Consider the following 18,972-nt stretch of genomic DNA (forward strand, 5'->3'; position numbering starts at 1 on the left):
TTAGAACCGAGGGGCTCCATAATCAGCTGGCATCCGCTCAATGTTGTACCTATGGTTAGAAATGTACATGATGGGAACTCCAGGGATCTTCCTGATTCTTCCTTTAAGGTCCTGGGCAACTGGCCAAAATGTAACACTTGTGCTGAGTTACCTTCTGCACTAAACAGTCATCTGCATAGGTTCTTGTATGTGTGCATGGTGACGGTTCAAATCTTGCACCCTTGGCGATCCTTAGAGCCACTCTATACTTCTGCCCCAATTTCTCAATTTCAGCCATTAAACAATCAGTTATACAAGGGATACACTTGCATAGAGACAGTCCATCACTGACTGCACTAAGTCAAGCTTGGCCTTAATGGAAAATTTGATAGAAGTTGGTATCAACCAGGATGTGGTAAGATGAGTCCAGCTGTGTGTTATGTTGGAAGAATAAGCAGGAGGGGTGTTAGTCGACTTCTCTTTCTTTGAGTGCCCTGGGGCTTTTTCTTTTCAGGTTTTTTTTTGGTACGTTCCCCTAGTGGGAACTGAACCAGAATTCTCTGGTCCGCAGGCCGACACTCCAGCCGCTGAGCCAAACCGGCCAGGGCTCTTTTTAGGTTTTAATCTATCCTTTTCTTTAAGCCTGTGATCTCTGAGGCTGAGCCTTCACTTCATGGTCGCATACTTCCTTGTTTTCTTTTGTTTCCCCGTGTCCATGCTGCACTCAAGTTTCTTCCATGCATCTGTATTTTTAAAAGTTATAAATCAAGCAAACAAGCTGATTCATTAAATGTTTTATTTTTTTACCTGACAACTTCATTACAACAACAAAACCCCAAACAAATCTGATTTTGAAATTAGCAAAATATCAAAGAAAATGGGATTTCATTATATTTGAGCAAGTTGATGGGCCAGCAGTACTTGGATGAAAAATAAAATAAAAATTTATAATTTATGAACTATTATATATTTATTATCCATAAAACTTATTTCTCTTGCCTTTATTTCCATAAAATTACTAAATATGTTGCGATAAAAGTTTCTGCTTAATTTATGTTCTACTGGCAGTAATGATTCAAAGGACAAAAATAAAATGTACATATAGTTTTATTTATTTATTTATTTATCTTCACCTGAGGACAATTTTTGATAATTTGTTCAGATAGAGTGGGAGGGAGAGAGAGAGAGACATCGATGTGAAAGGGACACATCGAGTGGTTGCCACCCACACGACCCAACCAGGGCCGGGGACAAACTGCAACCGAGGTACGTGCCCTTAGCGGGAACCAAACCCGGGTCTCTCCAGACTGCAGGCCAATGCTCTAACCGCTGAGCCAAACCGGCCAGGGCTACATATGTAGTTTTAAAGTAAAAAAAAATTGAATTATGTTTTTGCAGAGAATAGAAATGAAATTAAAATTTAAAAATTTAAAGTTCAGAAACCTTTCAAAGTTGCTCTCTAAATATTTAAGTGTTTGTTAAAATTATAGGGCAGAGTACAACTATATAAGTAATAAATGTCAAAGTTTTAAATCAAAAGTGTTTAAAGCTGAAAATTTTAAATTTACTATTTTAAAAACAACTTTAGCAATCTTATATAATATTTTACATAATTTTTTGCAATTCTAGTTTTCAGTGTCAGTGTAGTTGCTGCTATAAAAAATTGGTATCACTTCACACATCTTGTGTCTAGATCTCATATGTACACATTAGAGAGTGATATGAATTGTTTAGTTGCAAAATGTTCTTCAGCTACAATAATCAACAGTGTGAAAAGAATCAGAAAGTGGGTTCTCAGCACTGCTGCAAATGGTACTCATTGCATGCATGCTACTTTAGAAGAGGAAGTTAATTAAAAAGTTAATTTGTCCTTTCTCTCCCTTTTTCACATACTCTGAAGCACAGAGTCTGCAACATTGGCAGAGGCCACAACCCACACACCTTTGTGCCATTCATGTATAATCGCCTTTTGTTTGGAGATTTTAGGGGAGTGAGGGAGCATTGTTTGGCCTGAGCACTGTTAGTTATGAAATGGGTTGTTTAGGGTTACAGGTCATGCCGAGCCTGTGCTAAGATATGGTCCTGAGTGACAAGAACACACTTGTGTTCCTCAGTGAATTTATTGTTTGCTGTATTTCTGAGATGCAGGGCCACCTTTGCAGTGCACTACTGATGCAAGGGAGGCTGGGAAAACAAGTCCTGCGCCTCCCATTGCGATCTTTAGACTCATAAAATAAGAATTTCCCCCACACAGAAAGAGTGCTCAAAAGGTGCTGGGCTGCCCTGGCTGGTTTGGCTCAGTGGTTAGAGTGATGACCCGCAGACCAAAGCGTCGCGGATTTGCTTCCCGGTCAAGGGCACGTACCTCAGTTTAGGTTCCACCCCTGGCCCTGGTCAGAGTCGTGTAGGGGGCAAACAATTGATGTGTCTCTCACATTGATGTTTCTCTCTCTCTCTCTTTCTCTCTCCCACTCTTATCTTAAAAAAAAAAAAAAAAAATCAATGGAAAAATATCCTTAGGTGAGTATTTAAAAAAAGAAACAACAGTGCTGGGCAGCCAAAAACAATAGGGAACTAATGAGCTGGCAAAATCTGTCAGAATCAGATTTTGAAGAACCCTGGAATCTAGTCAAAAACTTAAAATAACCAAGGGAGAACTTAGGAGAGAAACGACTGCTTTATGGTAGCCATGATGTGGCGTTTTAAACTCGAACCCACCATCCCTCACATTCCATGGTGGTAGCCTAGCCTTCTGGTGCTGGTCGCTAGTGCCAGAAGGAGCAATAAAGAACTTACTCTCAAAGAACTGTGGATGTCAACCTGTCTGGTGGCTCCCTCAAGGACGAGTGGAAAGCCTTCCTCTTTCTTTGTTCAGGGCATTCCCAGGCTGAGGTGGCTTTCCAGGTGGCTTTTGCTGAAACTATTTATAGGCATAGCTACTGGCTTCAGCAGCGTGGGGCAAGAGACAACACTTGGGACAAGTAATAGACAAGAAGCCTGGGAAAGAAGAATTTGAAAAGAGATATGTGTGGGAATAGAGCTCTTCAAAGCTTCCATGTATACCAGGAAATCAAGAAAGCCAAGAGTGAGACATACTCAGAAAAGGTTTAAGAAGACTCTCAGCTTACATCTCTTGCTGGTTTTCAGGCTCTGCAAGTAGGAGGTGAAGCTGAGGCAGAGCTGTAAACAGCCTGGCTAAGTCTTCAAGGAGTGCCCCGACAGATCCAATTTGCAAAGACCAGGAGAGTGTTTCAAAAGAAAAAAAAAATTGTTCTTTATATCTTTTGTTGGCTCCAGGCATTTAAGGTAAATGTCAAAATATCAGCTATCCAATGAGCTACAGAGTTCAGTGGCAAAGACTAGATCTTACAGAAACAGTTTAGAGAAGTCACAGAACATGCAAACAACAGGCATTGCAACAAACCCGGGAGAGGAAGGAAAATCTGACTTCCAGAGTTACTACGTATTCAAAATATCCAGTATTTAACAACAGCAGCAGCAGCAACAACACAGGCTGTGCAAAGAAACAAAATATGACTATTCACAGGGAAAGAAAAGAAATTAATAGAAACTGTACATGAGACAGCCTAGGTATTGGTCCTACTAGACAAAAACTTTAAACAACTGTCTTAAATATGCCCAAAGAGCCAAAGGACTAAAGGGAAACAAGAGAATGTTGTCTCAACGTATAGAGGATATCAATAAAGAGATAGGAATTTAAAAAAAAAAGAAATTCTGGAGTAAAGAGTACAATAACTGAAATGAAAAATTCACTAGAGAGGTTCAAAATCAGATTTATGCAGCCAGAAGAAAGAATCAGTGAGCTTAAAGCTAGGTCAATTGAGATTATTCAGTCTGAGGAGCAGAAAGAGAAAAGAATGAAGAACAATGAACAGAGCCTAAAAACCCTGTGGTCCAGGAAGAATACATCCATAATGGATGTAAAGAAAACATAAATCAACAGAATGGAATGAGTGTCTAGAAAAAACTCATACATCTATGATCAGTTAATTTTTGACAAGGATGCTAAGACCATTTCATGGAGGAAGAATAGTTTATTCAACAAATAGTGAATATTCACATGCAAAAGAATGAGGGTGGACCACTGCCTCATACCTTATACAGAAATTAATTCAAAATGGATCAAACACCTAAAGGTAAGAATAAAACTATAAAACTCTTAGAAGAAAATGGGTAAATTTAATGACCTTGGATTTGGCTATGGATTCTTAGATATGACACCAAAAGAACAGGCAACAATAACAAAATAGATAAATTGGACTATATCAAAATTTAATCCTCTTATGCACTGAAGGACATTATTAAGAAAATGAAAAGACTTCTACAGAATGGGAGAAAAGGTTGCAAATCATACCTTTGGTTAGGATCCAATAACCAGAATATACAACGGACTCCTAGAACTCAACAACAAAAAGATAAACAAGGTAATTAAATATGCAGAGGGGTCCTGGCCAGGTAGCTCAGTTGGTTAGAGCATTGTCCCAATACACCAAGGTTGTGGGTTTGATTCCCGGTAAGGGCACTTACAAGAATCAACCAGTGAATGCATAAATAAGTAGAACAACAAATCAGTGTTTCTCTCTCTCTTTTACTCTCTCTCCCTTTCTCTCTTTAAAATCAATAAATGAGCCCTGGCCAGTTTGGCTCAGTGGTTGAGCGTTGGCCTGTGGACCAGAGAGTCCCAGGTTCAGTTCCTGCTAGGGGCACGCACCACAAAAAAATAAATAAATAAAATAAAATAAATAAATGAAAAAAAAAATACATAGGCAGAGGATTTGAATAGACATATCTCTAAAGGAGATATACAAATGACCAACAAGCACATGAAAAGATACTCAATGTCGTTAATTATAAGGGAAATGTCAATCAAGACCACAAGAGAACCACTTCACAATAGGATGGCTGTAATAAAAAAGTGGATAATAAGTGCTGGTGAGAATGTGGAGAAATTGGAACCCTCATACATTACTGGTGGGAATGTAAGATGATGCAGCCAGTATGGAAAGCAGTCTGGCTGTTGCTTAACAAATCATGCAGAATTACCATACCACCCAGCAATCCAGTCTGAGGTATATACCCCAAATAATTGAAAACAATGCATCCCAACAAATAGTTGTACATGATTGTTCATAGCAGCGGCACTATTCACAATAGAGCCCAAATGTGTGAGCAACTCAGATGTCCATCATGTGAGGAATTAATAAACAAATGTAGTATATCCATACAATGGAGTAGCATTCATCTGTAAAAAGGAACAAAGTACTGATGCATACTGTATGTGGCAGAATCTCAAAAACATTAAGTCCCTGGCCAGGGTGGCTCAGTTGGTTGGGCATCATCTTGTGCACTGAGGGGTTGCCAGTCAATTCCTGGTCAGGACACATGCCCAGGTTGGGGGCTCTCGATCCCTTGTGGGAAAGGCATGTAGGAGGCAGCTAATCAATGTCACACTCTCACATTGATGTTTCTCTTTCTCTTCCTCTTCCTCTCTCTGGAAAAAAAAAAAATCAATAATAAAAAAAAAAGTCTTAAAAACAAACAGTGAGTGAAGTGAAAGAAGCCACACACAAAAGGTCACATATTATTCTATTTGTATGAAATGTCCAGAATAGGTAAGTCCATAGAGCCAGAAGGCAGAGGCTGGGACGGGGGAATGGCAGAGCTTGCTTAATGGGATTTCATTTCTGTGATGCTGACAACGTTTTGGAAGTAGAGTTGATGGTTTCACAACATTGTGAATGTGCAAAATGCCACCGAATTGTACCCTTTTTTTTTTTAATCCTCACCCAAGGACATTTTTCAGATAGAGTGGGAGGGAGAGAGAGGAAGAGAGAGAGAGAGAGAGAAACATCGACATGAAAGGGACACATCGAGTGGCTGCCACCTGCATGACCAACCAGGGCCGGGGACAAACTGCAACCGAGGTACGTGCCCTTAGTGGGAACCGAACCCGGGTCCCTCTGGACCGTAGGCCAACGCTCCAACCGCTGAGCCAAACTGGTCAGGGGTGAATTGTACACTTTAAAACGGCTAATTTTATGTTATGTGAATTTTACCGCAATTAAATAAAAAAAAGAGGGCCCTGGCTGGTTTGACTCAGCAGTAGAGGGTCGGCCCGCAGACCAAAGAGTCGCAGGTTCTATTCCAGCCAAGGGCATGTATCTGGGTTGCAGTTTGGTCACCAGCCCTGGACAGGGTCATACGGGAGGCAGCCAATCGATGTCTCTCTCTCTCTCTCTCTCTCTCTCTCTCTCTCTCTCTCTCTCTCTTTCTCCCTCCCTCCCTGTCTTTCTCTCCCTCCCACTCTGTCTGGAGATAAATGGAAAAATATCCTTGGGTTAGGATTTTAAAAAATAATAATTTAAAAAGAGGTATTTGCACAGCCTGGAAACGTGATGGATATCCTCTACCCTGTCTCAAAGAGGAGTGAGATTTTTACAGGTGTGTATGAGGTCTCATACAGGGGATGTCTTGGTGTGTCTGACAAATGGAGGGTGGATGGGACCACCAGAGGCCCAGGAAGAGCCGGATAGCCCTGTTAATCCAGGAAGAGCGGTGTTTTCTGAGTATATTTCTGTCATTTGATGCAGCCCTTATTGGAGACATACCCAGATCAGTTGCTGAGTAGAGAGGGCTTGAATATAAACATTGTAAGTCTGTTTCTCTAAAATCTGTAAGATACGGAGGGCTCAGCAGCCTCATTTGGGAGCCCTCTAGGAGAGTGTAAGACCCAGAAGAGAAGAGAATCGTCCTCCTCCCCACCCCTAGGCCGGGCAGGAACTCTGACACAGACAGCAAGGCCCCGGGCACAGGAGGTGGCCCTCTTGGAGCAGAGGCTTCCTGATGGGGCCGGCTCATTAGTGACCGTGTGAAGGGCACCGTGTGAAGGGCACCGCTGCTAGCGGAAATGCTAAGAGCACTTTATAGAAAGTGTAGGAACCAGCAGGACACTGGGCTGGTGAGATGATGAGTTATTATATTAAGGTTAATTCAAGTTACATGGACAGCAGACCCTCAGATAACAAGCAATGTGTTGTATTACAAGGATTATGTTAAACCACCCCTGTCAGCGGAGGTGGAGCGCTGACCTTGGCGCGTGTCTGGCACTTAGAATGTTCTCAAGAAATGTTTTTTTGAATAGATGAATGCTATTAAATTGTGTAACATCTTTCTAACAGCCAACATGTCTTAGTTTTCCCCCTTTGTGGCTGGGGATGGGAAGAATGGCATAGAGAAAAAGTAAGCCCAAATAGTCTTGAGTTCCCAGATGTCTTTCTCCTGCCTCCTTTCTTCATTAAAAATGAAGACCTGTCTGGGGGCCGTGAGGATGGGAATGTGTTTTGAATAGATTTATACATGTGTGCCAACTCCAAGAAACCACCGTTTGATATGTTTTCTCTTGCTGTTAAAGTAGCAACACAGGCTCTGGCCGGTTTGGCTCAGCGGTTAGAGCGTCGGCCTGCAGACCAGAGAGACCCGGGTTTGGCTCCCGCTAAGGGCACGTACCTCCGTTGCAGTTTGTCCCCAGCCCCGGTTTGGGTGGCAACCACTCGATGTGCCTCTCTCACATCGATGCTTCTCTCTCTCTCTCTCCCCCTCTCTCCCTCCCGCTCCACTGCTCTCTCTGAAGATAAATACAAAAATGCCCTCTGGTGAAGATAAAGAAAAAATACAAAACAAAACAGAAACTGAGTCAAATTGTGTAGAAGAGCTCCTGGTGAAAATACTGATAAGGTGCAAGCTTTTTTTATTTTTATTTTTATTTTTATTTTTGGTATGTGTCCCTAGTGGGAACCGAACCCGGGACTCTCTGGTCTGCAGGCCAACCAACCGCTGAGCCAAACCGGCCAGGGCAATGGTGCAAGCTTTTTAAAAAAATAATAATAATAAATAATAATAATAATAAAGTAACAACACAGGATAGTGTGGATGATGGGTTGCATTTTTTTTTTTTTTTTGGTTCGTGCCCCCAGTGGGAACTGAACCCAGGACTGTCTGGTTCGCAGGCCGACGCTCCAACCGCTGAGCCAAACCGGCCAGGGCAGGTTGCACGACTTGAAGAAAAGCATCCATTTCGGCACGGGAGAACTGGGCGGAGCACCCAGGAGTGCATTGTCCCAGCCCAGGAGGTGGTGGGTAGGTGCCCAGGGAGAGGGCGCCCGCGCCCAGCTGTGCTTTCACGACTGCTCCCAGAGCAGAGAGTGGGTGTGGAGTCCTTGCTTCCGGAGGGTCCGGAGGACAGGGGCTTGTAGAGTGTAGGGGAGTGAAGGGGAGTGTGGGACAGGGCAGGGGCTTGGCAATGGATTGACAGTAGAATGAGACTGTGGGAAAATAGCTTGGCCTTCTTGCCTTGGAGCTTTCGTTATCTCGTCTGTGAAAAGGGATGATGTGGTGGTGATGTAGCCATCCTTGTACTGTGCGTTCTGTGTCTCAGAAAGTGTTTATATAATGATCCAGTTAATTTTCCTGTCCATGTTACCAGGTGGGAACTGTTATCATATGTATTTTACAGATGAGGAAGCTGAGCATAGAGAAGTCAGATCAGTTGGTCATACAGTTAGAATTTGGAGGAGACAGATTCAACGCTTAGCCTCTGTCTTAACCACTGCCCTGGCGTCACGGGCTGGCCGGGAGGATTAAATGAATGAGCAGGGTAAGAGCTTAGACCAGTGTCTGGCACAGGGCACGTGTTCAGAACATCAGAGTAGCTGTAACTTGTACAGAATCCAAACACAAGTGGGGCTTTCTCCAGTGTCTGGTGGCAGATGCATCTGTGTAATCAGTCACCCTGTATAGGGGAACAGGGAACTTCATGTTGTGTTGAACTAGAGCATCTTCACTTAGAACAAATACAAACACTTTTGTGTTGTGTGGGTCAACTTTGCTCATGTCTTTCTTCATTTGGTCCCAGCCCCCGGCCCCACTTGGCTAGGTGAGTTGTCCTCCCCTTTCTGTCCCTCAACCTGTATGCTTCGGCCCGACCTGGGCACTGACCACACACTTGTGGAACTGCCGGTCATGAGCCGGCCTCTCAGGGCATCAGAGAGGTGCACGGGGAACACACCAGAGATGGCTGGTTGTCTGCAGTGATTGCCAGGGGCCCTGGTGTGGAGACTGAGGATATGTGGGCAGCCCCCTCCCCGGCCTATTTCGGCAGACTGCTTGTTAGAGCAAAATCCAGCTGTCAGAAAATGTGATTTTCTTTATTTCCTTCCCGTGAAATAGAATGTAGGTCTGTGTGCGGGGAAGAATCTGGTGATTGATATTTTCTGCTTATTTGGCTCCTGGCTGAATGGGAATTTGCATTAGTTAACATCTGGCTTCTTCCTTGGGAACCAAACTAAGTTTCCTATTCAATTATTAAGTACATTTCAGAGCCTAATGATCCTCTTATTTTCACAGGTGGGATTTTCCTTGGTGGAGGGGGCCTGGGTTCTCTGAGTAGTTGATCCCTTTCCTGTGTCCTCTGTTTCCACTGCCCTTGTCTGTCTGTGCAGTAAGTTAAACGCCCTCATTCATAGGTTAGGAGCTTCCTTTTTTATTTTATTTTTTCTTTATTGATTTTTTTTTTAGAGAGAGAAGAAGGGAGAGGGAGATAGAAACATCGATGAGAGAGAACATCGATTGGCCGCCTCCTGCATGCCCCCACTGGGGATCGGGCCCAAACCTGGGCATGTGCCCTGACCGGGAATTGAACTGGTGACCTCTTGGTGCACAGGTCAATGCTTAACCACTGAACCACACCGGCCGGGCGGTTAGGAGCTTCTAAACGGCTGTTTGGGAGACTTTGACCTTGCAAGCCTGGGGTAGTTCTTCATGTTCACCAGCCGTGGAGTGAGAGTTTGCACTCCCTCCCTGCTCTTTACTCCATCAACTTTGGACTTGGTCACACAAGCTATGTCTTTAGCAGGGCTTGGGGCTGGGGTCTGTGGAGACACAATGTACAGGGAATAGAACAGTGATAGGGTCCCATGTGCCCTTTCTGGGCTGATCAGGAAAAATCAAAATTTCACCCCCACCCAAACCCAAAAAACTCTGCTGCCCTTGAGGCAGAGCTTATACCAGGCTTGTTGAGGGACCGTGTCTGGGAAGCCCACAGATTAGGTTAATTTTCTTTCTAATTGGTCCCATTAGTCCCCTCAGACAGTAGGTTTCTTTCCCTTCCTCCTCTTACGCCATCATGTGTGTAACATGACTTGATGTATGTGTACATTGTGAAATGATCCCCACAACTGAGTTAACGAACACATTTCATAATTACTTCCTTTGTGTTAGAATGAGTAAGATCTACTCTCAGCAAACTTCAAGGATAGAACATAGTATTATTAACAATAACCGCCATGCTGAACATTAGATCCTCAGAATTTATTCATCTCATAAGTTCGTATGCTTTGACTGTCATCTCCCCATTTCCCCAGCCCCTGAGGCCTTGGCAACCACCACTCTACTCTGTTTCTATGTGTGTTTTTCTTTTTTTTTTTAAGGTTCCACATATAGATGATATTATGCAGTGTTTGTCTTTCTCTGGCTTATTTCACTTAGCATAATTCTCTCCATGTTCATTCGTGTTGTTACAAATGGCAGGTTCTTTTTCTCCTCCTCCTCCTTTTTTATTTTATTTTTTAATTTTGAGAATACATTTATTAAAGCTGCGGACAGTGAAACAAAGGAAGGGCTCAGGGTAGAGGAAGCAACAGGAGAGAGCCCAGATGGTGCTCTGCTTTGGCTTTTAAAAACATTATGGCGCCCAGCTGGTGTGGCTCAGTGGTTGAGCATCAGCCCATGCACCAAGAGGTCGCCGGTTTGATTCCTGGTCAGGACGCATGCCCAGGTTGTGGGCCAAATCCCCAGTGGGGAGCATGCAGGAGGCGGCCAGTCGATGTTCTCTCTCATTGATGTTTCTGTATCTTTCTCCCTCTCCCTTCCTCTCTCTCTCTCTCTAATATCAATAAAGAAAGAAAAAATAAATAAAAACAAAACGAGACATTATAGGAAAGAAGTGGGCCTTGCTGAGCTTCGAGAACTCACTGAGAAGTAAAAGTCATAGACAGAGGTGAGCCACGACAGAGCTGCTGTTAACTCACTGACAAGTCAGAGAAAAGGGGGCCTTGGAGACAAGTTCCGGGTGTCAGCCCAGGATGATCTGCCACTGCCCACTGCTCCCCTGGTTGAAAGTCTCATGGGGATCCTTGGAGTTTAGGAGAGGAGTAAAGACCATGCCCAAGAGGGAAGAAGGGTGTGGGCATGCCCCAGAGAGAGCCTGCTCAGATTTCCTTCCTTTAACTTTTTTTTTTTGGTACGTGCCCCTAGGGGGAACTGAACCCGGGACTCTCTGGTCCGCAGGCTGATACTCCAACTGCTGAGCCAAACCAGCCAGGGCTCCTTCCTTTAACTTTTAAAAATATATCTTTATTGATTTTTAGAGAGAGAGGAAGGGAAGAGAAACATTGAGGTGAGAGAGCACATCAATTGGCCGCCTCCTGCATGCCCCCCACTGGGGATCAGGCCCACAACCTGGGCATGTGACCTGACTGGGAATCGAACCGGTGACCTTTTGGTGCATAGGTTGACACCCAACCTCTGAGCCACACTGGCCAGGCAAGATTTCCTTCTTTTTAACGAATAGAATATTATTCTATTATATATACATGCATACCGTATTTTCTTTATCCATTCATCCATCGTTGGACACTTAGGTTATTTTCATATCTTGGCTGCAGTGAACATTGGGGTGCAGATATCTCTCCCAGATACTGATTTCTTATCCTTTGGGTCTAAGCTCGGAAATGGGATTGCTGGATCATATGGTAGTCCTATATTTTGAAGAACCTTCATACCATTTTCCATAATGCCTGAACCAATTTGTACTCTCATCAACTGTGTACAAGGTCTCCCTTTCCTCCCATATCCTCGCCAACTTTTGTGATCTAGTCTGTTTTTGATAATAGCTGTCTTAACAGGTGTGAAGTGATACCTTATTGTGGTTTTGATTTGCATTTCCCTGATGATTAGTGATGTTGAGCACCTTTTCATGTACCTGTTGGCCACTTGTATATCTTCACTGGAAAAGAAATGTTTATTCAGATCCTTTGCCCATTTTTTTTTCCCCAAAGTCAGGGAAGTTTATGTCACCTTTTTTTTTTTTTTTTTTGTACATGCCCCTAGCGAGACCGAACCCGCTGAGCCAAATTGGCCAGGGCCTTTGCCCATTTTTAATCAGATTATTTTTGCTATTGCATTGTAGGAGTTCTTTTTATATTTTAGATATCAACCCCTCATCAGATTGATGGCTTGCAAATATTTCCTCCATTCTGTCGGTTGTCTTTTCATTTTGTTGATTGTTTCCTTTGCTGTGCTTTTTAGTTTGATATGGTCCCACTTGTTTCTTTATGCTTTTGTTGCCTGGTCTTTTGGTGTCATACCTGAAAAAATTATGGCCGAGACCAATGCAAGGTTTTTCTATGTTTCCTCCTAGGAGTTTTATAGTTTCAAGTTGATTTTTGTGAGTGGTATAAGATAGAGCCCAATTTCATTCTTCTGCATGTGGATAGCCGGTTTATTGAAGAGACTATCCTTTTTAAAAATATTTTTTTTCATTATTGAGTTTAGAGAGAGAGGAAGGGAGAGGGAGAGAGAAATGGAAACATCAATGATCAATGAGAGAGAACATCGATTGGCTGCCTCCTGCATCCCCCCACTGGGGATCGGGCCCACAACCTGGGCATGTGCCCTGACCGGGAATCAAACCAGCAACCTCTTGGTGCCTGGGTCGATGCCCAACCACTGAGCCACACTGACCGGGCGAAGAGACTATCCTTCACCCATTCTGTGTTCTTGGTGCTTTTTTCAAAGATTAGTTGACTGTATATGTAGACTCTGTTCTCTTCTTGTGCTGACATGTTCATAACCCCATAATTGAAGATTGGTAAATTATTGTGCTGACTTGTTTACAGCTCCATAATTGATGATTGGGAAAGTCACTGTGTGCTCTCTAGCTGAACCTGTTTTGTAAAGAAGAAATTGTTGGGAGCTGGCTACGTGTCTGACAGAGTCCACAGAGCCTGGAGGTCTTGAGTCAGAGACTCTACCACCTCCACAATCTCAAGGAATTAGGCTTGCGTTGTGTTTGTGCAGCTCGGGGCTAAGTGTGACCCAACGTACCTTGAAATACCTGGGTGCTCCTGTTATCCGTAAGGCAAACTAATTCTATACAGTGTTGCTGTGGCCCTGGGCATTGTAGCAAGAAGATCCTATTTGCTGTGAGGTAGAAAAGGCATGTGATAAAGCACATCGGGGCTGATTCCGAAGACTCTGTCACAGGGGTGTTCGGAATCAGACGCCGGCCGGCTAATAACGGCTCTTATTTGCACTTCAATTCTCTAGTGGTCTTTCTGTGACTCTGTCGCACCACATTTGGAGGCCCCAGGGCCGGTCTCCGAGAACTCGGGGTCAGTCGCTGGCCGGCTTTGCTCTCTATTTGGCTCTGGTGGTCTCTCGGCTCTTTCGCACCACAACATTCCATGTGTCTGTGTGATTGTTTTTATGCTAGTATATATTGTTTTGATTACTACAATGTTGTAATAGAGTTTGAAATAGGAAAGTGTGATGCCTCCCACTTTGTGCTTTTTCTTAAGTTCGCTTTGGCTCTTCAGGATCTTTTTGTGATTCCACACACATTTTAGGGTTCTTCTTTCTATTTCTGTGAATGTCATTGGAATTTTGATGGGAATTGCATTGAATCTGTAGATTGCTTTGGGTGGTATGGACATTTTAACGATATTAATTCTTCCAATCCCTGAACATGGAATCTTTCCATTTATTTGTGTTGTCTTCAATTTCTTCTATCTGTGTCTTATAGTTTTCAGTGTACAGGTCTTTCACCTCATTGGTTAAATCTATTCCCAAGTACTTTATTGTTTTTGATGCTGTTGTAAGTGGGATTGCTTTCTTAATTTATCTTTCACATAGTTTGTTGGTAGTGTATGGTATGCACCTGATTTTTGTATATTGACTTTGTATACTGCAGCTTTGCTGAATTCATTTATTAGTTTTAATAGTTTTTTTTTTAAATGGAATCTTTAGGGTTTTCCATATATAAGATCAGGTTATCTGTAAATGGAGACAATTGAACTTTGATCTATCCTGGAGAATGTTTTGTATGCTCTTGAGAAGAATGTGTATTCTGTTGCTGTTGGATGGAGTCTGCTCTATATGTCTGTTAGGTGCATTTGATACAAAGTGTAGTTCAAGTCTAATATTTCCTTTTGACTTTCTGTCTGGATGATCTATCTGTTGGGTATTGATGTCCCCTGCCATTAGGGCATTGCTTCTCTTTCTGCTTCCAGATACGTTAATATTTGCTTACTGTATTTAGGTGCTCGGATGTTGGGTGCACACAGGGTGGGCAAAAGTAGGTTTACAATTGCGAGTACATGAAACACAGATTTTATTCTTGTATTATTATTTATTAATGATTGCATTCTTTTCTTTTCTTTTTTTTTTATCCTCACCCAAGGACATTTTTTCATTTTTTGTTCAGATAGAGTGGGAGGGAAAGAGAGGAAGTGAGAGAAAGAGAAACATCAATGTGAAAGGGACACATCGAGTGGCTGCCACCCACACGACCAACCAGGGCCAGGGACAAACTGCAACTGAGGTACATGCCCTTAGCAGGAACCGAACCCGGGTCTCTCTGGACCGCAGGCCGACGCTCTAACCGCTGCGCCAAACCGGCCAGGGCAATGATTGCATTATTTTCTATAGGAACAACTGTAAACCTACTTTTGCCCCACCCTGTATATATTTACAATTGTTATATTCTCTTGATGAGTTGACCCCTTCGTCATTATACAGAGACCCGCTTTGTTTCTTTCTTTCTTTTTTTTTTTTTAAATTTTATTTTACTTTTATTTTTATTTTTTTTCACATCTTTATTGTTGGATGTAAAATGTATTACAGATGTTCCACATTTTTCCCCCATTGACCCCCTCCTCCCCACTCCCGCCCCCCTCCCACCTTTTCCCAAACTATTGTCCGTGTCCATTGGTTATGCATATAAGTTCTTTGGTTTATCTCTTCCCACCCCCCCATTCCCTTTGAGGTTTGTCACTCTAGCAATGAATTTGTGCTTCTTAATCCCTTCACCTTTTTCACCCATTCCCCCAACCCCCTTCCCAACTGGCAACCAACAAAATGTTCTCTGTATCTATGAGAATGTTCCTGTTTTTCCTGTTCATTTTGTTTGTAGATTCCATTGTTGATAGATATGTATTCATTGCCATTTTGTTTGTTCATACATTTTATCTTTTTCTTTAAAAAGACTCTTCATCATTTCATATAATAACGGTTTGGTAGTGATGAACTCCGTTAACTTTTTCTTTTCTGGGAAAGTTTTTATATGTCCATCGATTCTAAATGACAGCTTTGTAGGATAGAGTAATTTTGGTTGTAGGTTCTTGGTTTTCATCACTCTGAATATTTCTTGCCACTCCCTTCTGGCCTGCAAAGTTTCTTTTGAGAAATCAGCTGACAGCCTAATGGGAACTCCCTTGTAGGTAACTAGCTGCCTTTCTCTTGCTGCTTTTAAGATTCTCTCTTTGTCTTGAACCTTTTGCATTTTGATGATGATGTGTCTTGGTGTGGGCCTCTTGGGGTTCATCTTGTTTGGGACTCTCTGTGCTTCCTGGACTTGTATGTCTGTTTCCTTCACCAAGTTAGGAAAGTTTTCTGCCATTATTGTTTCAAACAGGTTTTCGATTTCTTGTTCTCTCTCTTCTCCTTCCGGCACCCCCAAGATGCGAATGTTGGCATGCTTGAAATTGTCCCAGAGGCTCCTTACACTATCCTCATTTTTTTGGATTCTTTTTTCTTTTTGCTGTTCTGATTGGGCGTTTTTTGCTTCCTTATATTCCAAATCGATGGTTTGCTCCTTGGATTTACGTACTCTATTATTGAAGCTATGTAAATTATTCTTTATTTCAGTTAAAGCCTCCTTCGTTTCTAACTGTGCATCGATCATTTCTGACTGGTCCTTTTTAATGCTCTTGAGGCCCTCACTAAGTTCATTGAGCATCCTTATAAGCAGTATTTTGAACTCAGCATCTGTTAGGTTGCTTATCTCCATTTCGCTTAGTTCTTTTCTTGGGGTTTTGTTCTGTTCTTTCATTTGGGACCTGTTTCTTTGTCTCCTCATTTTGGTTGCCTCCCTGTGTTTGTTTCTGTGTATTACTTAATGAGAGGTATGGGGCTTGCTGTGACCAGATGCTGCTCGTTTGAAAGAATTTAGAAAAAACCTGAAGCAGGATCCAAGACAGGCCAATCCTATGGTTAAGCAAGTGGGACAGCTTGGGGGGGCCTGAAAGTTGGGTGGGGCGGGGCCTCAGGGAGTCAGCAGGGCGGGGCTACCAGTGTGAGCCAGGTTGCTGGAGTCCCAGATATGGCGGCTGTCTGCCGCCCCAGGGAAGGGCTCACCAAAGGAACAAAGGCCTCTTACAGCACGTTTGTCCCCGAGGAAGCCCCCTCTCCAGCCCTCGCTCCAGTGCCAAACAGCTCAGTTCTTCCCTGTATGTCTCTGGTGCCCCTCGAGCTGCCTCCCCTCCGAGCTTAGAGGGAGAGAGTCCGATAAGTCCGTGCGTGGGCCCTTTAAGGAGCTGCCTGGGGCTCCAGCCGCTTCAGCCTCCCTGAGCCTCAGTTTCCGCTGGTTTTTCCAGCCAGAAGTTATGGGGACTTCTCTTCCTGGCACTGGAGCCCTGAGCGGGGCACCTGGTGTGGGACGGGGACCCCTCAGTCCTCAGGAAGGACCTTCCCAGCCGCGGGAGCCTCCTGATTTTTATCCGCCACACGTGGGTGTGGGACCAGCCCGTCACACCGCCCCTCGCGCCGCCCCTCCTACCAGTCTGGATGTACAGAAGCTGCTTTTTTTTTTTTTTTAATTCCGTAGTTGTAGGACTTCCATTCAGCTTGATTTCAGGCGGTTTTGGATGATGGTTGTTCTGTAGTTTAGTTGTAACTTGGATGTGTTTGTGGGAGGAGGTGATACCGCGTTTACCTACGCGGCCATCTTGACCGGAAGTCCCTCTTTGTTTCTTGTTATAGTTTTTACTTAGTCTATTTTGTCTGATAGAAGTATAGTTACCCCTGCTGTCTTTGGTTTTCATTTGAATGAAGTATCTTTTCCCATTATTTAGTTTGTGTGTGTCCTTAAGGCTTAAGTGAGTCTTTTGTAGGCAGCATATATTGGAACTTAAAAAAATCCATTTAGCCATTCTCTTCCTTTTGATTGGAGAATCGAAACCATTTACATTTAAAGTAATTATTGATAGATAAGGACTTACTGTTGCCATCTTGTTAACTGCTTTCTGAATGTTTTGTAGTTCCTTTGTTACTTCCTTCCTCTCCTGCTTTCTTTCTTTGTGATTTTATTTTATTTTAACATAGTAGTATGCTTTGATTCCTTTGTTTTTCTTTTGTTTATCTACTATAAACAAAAGGATTTTTTTATAGTAGAAAAAAGGATTTTTCTTTGTGATTACCATGAGGCTTACAGAAAACATCTTATCCTTGTAATAGTCTGTTTTAAGCTGTAACAACTTTGATTGAATATAAAAACTTTATTCTTTTACTCCTCCCCCACATTTTATGTTTTTGATGTCACAATTTGCCTCTTTTTTAAAATTGCATATTCAAAGGAGGAGGAAGAGAGGAGAGAAAAACATCAATGTGAGAGAGACACATCGATTGGTTGCTTCCCTCATGCACCCCAACTGACCAGATCGGGAATTGAACCTGCAATCCAGGTATGTGCCCTTGCCCGGGAATCAAACCCACAACACTTCAGTGTGCAGGCCGACGCTCTGACCACTGAGCAATGCTGGCCAAGGCTATAGTTATTTTATTTATTTATTTTGCTAATAAAGACTTTATTTACAAATGTTGACATGGTATTTAAGTCAGAATTGAAAGCCATGATAAACAACTCCTTTGCACAGTTATTACCTCTGACCAAGGCATAAGAATTCACTTGGACAGCCCTGGCCAGTCTGGCTCAGCGGTTAGAGCGTCGGCCTGCGGTACAGAGAGACCCGGGTTCGGTTCCTGCTAAGGGCACGTACTTCGGTTGCAGTTTGTCCCCGGCCCTGGTTGGTCGTGCGGGTGGCAGCCACTCGATGTGTCCCTTTCACATTGATGTTTCCCTCTCTCTCTCCCTTCCACTCTATCTGTACAAAAAATGGAGAAATATCTCGGGTGAGGATAAAAAAAAAAAAAGAATTCACTTGGACAAATATCTTTCATAACCTACCTAAAAATAGGACAGTTCATAAATTCTCTACACTGTTCTTTCCTGCTCTCTGTTGCCCTTGATATTTAACTGTAAAACCCAGTAAACTTTGGCATATTCTTATGCTAGTTTTATAAGTTACTGAACCTATAAATATTTAGCATGATTTTTCAAATCTGGGCATTTTCTCATTCTGAATGCTTAAGTATTTAGATCACAAATGGAAATACCAGTAGAAAAACATTCATCCTTAGGCAGGTTGTATCATTAACACATGGCAAGAAACTGACAAGAAATGTAAACATCCAGAGCATACAAATACTTCAGCATTATGAACTCCGAGCTCAATTAGCACATTTTCCTAAACTGTACTTCCAACTACAGGGAAACCGGACTGCTGTAAGGTTTGACATGATTTAAGCTAACTCAAATTTTTCCAAATTCCTGACACCAATATTAGATTTATAGTTTTATTATAGTAACAAATAGTTGTTACAGCGAGGTCTGCACACATATACAGGATTGCTATATTTAAATTCATACATTTTTAAGTTACAACTTCGAAGTTAGAAGATGAAGTACAGCTTGAGTTTTACAACAAAGAAAACAAAAATACACAAGACAAAAATAGAGTGGACAGTAAAAATATAACTATATGTTCTTGGTACAACATGTGGAAGTTCTTTGTCAGAAAG

The 18,972-nt window shown here is 42.7% G+C and overlaps 1 pseudogene; it reads right to left on the reverse strand.

Annotated features, from left to right (window-relative positions):
• LOC118642829 lies at window positions 1-681 on the reverse strand (annotated as a pseudogene).
• Window positions 682-18,972: the final 18,291 nt, after the last annotated feature.

This window comes from Molossus molossus, unplaced genomic scaffold, assembly GCF_014108415.1.
Source record: "Molossus molossus isolate mMolMol1 unplaced genomic scaffold, mMolMol1.p scaffold_m16_p_3, whole genome shotgun sequence".
In the NCBI taxonomy this organism is placed as follows: Eukaryota; Metazoa; Chordata; class Mammalia; order Chiroptera; family Molossidae; genus Molossus; species Molossus molossus.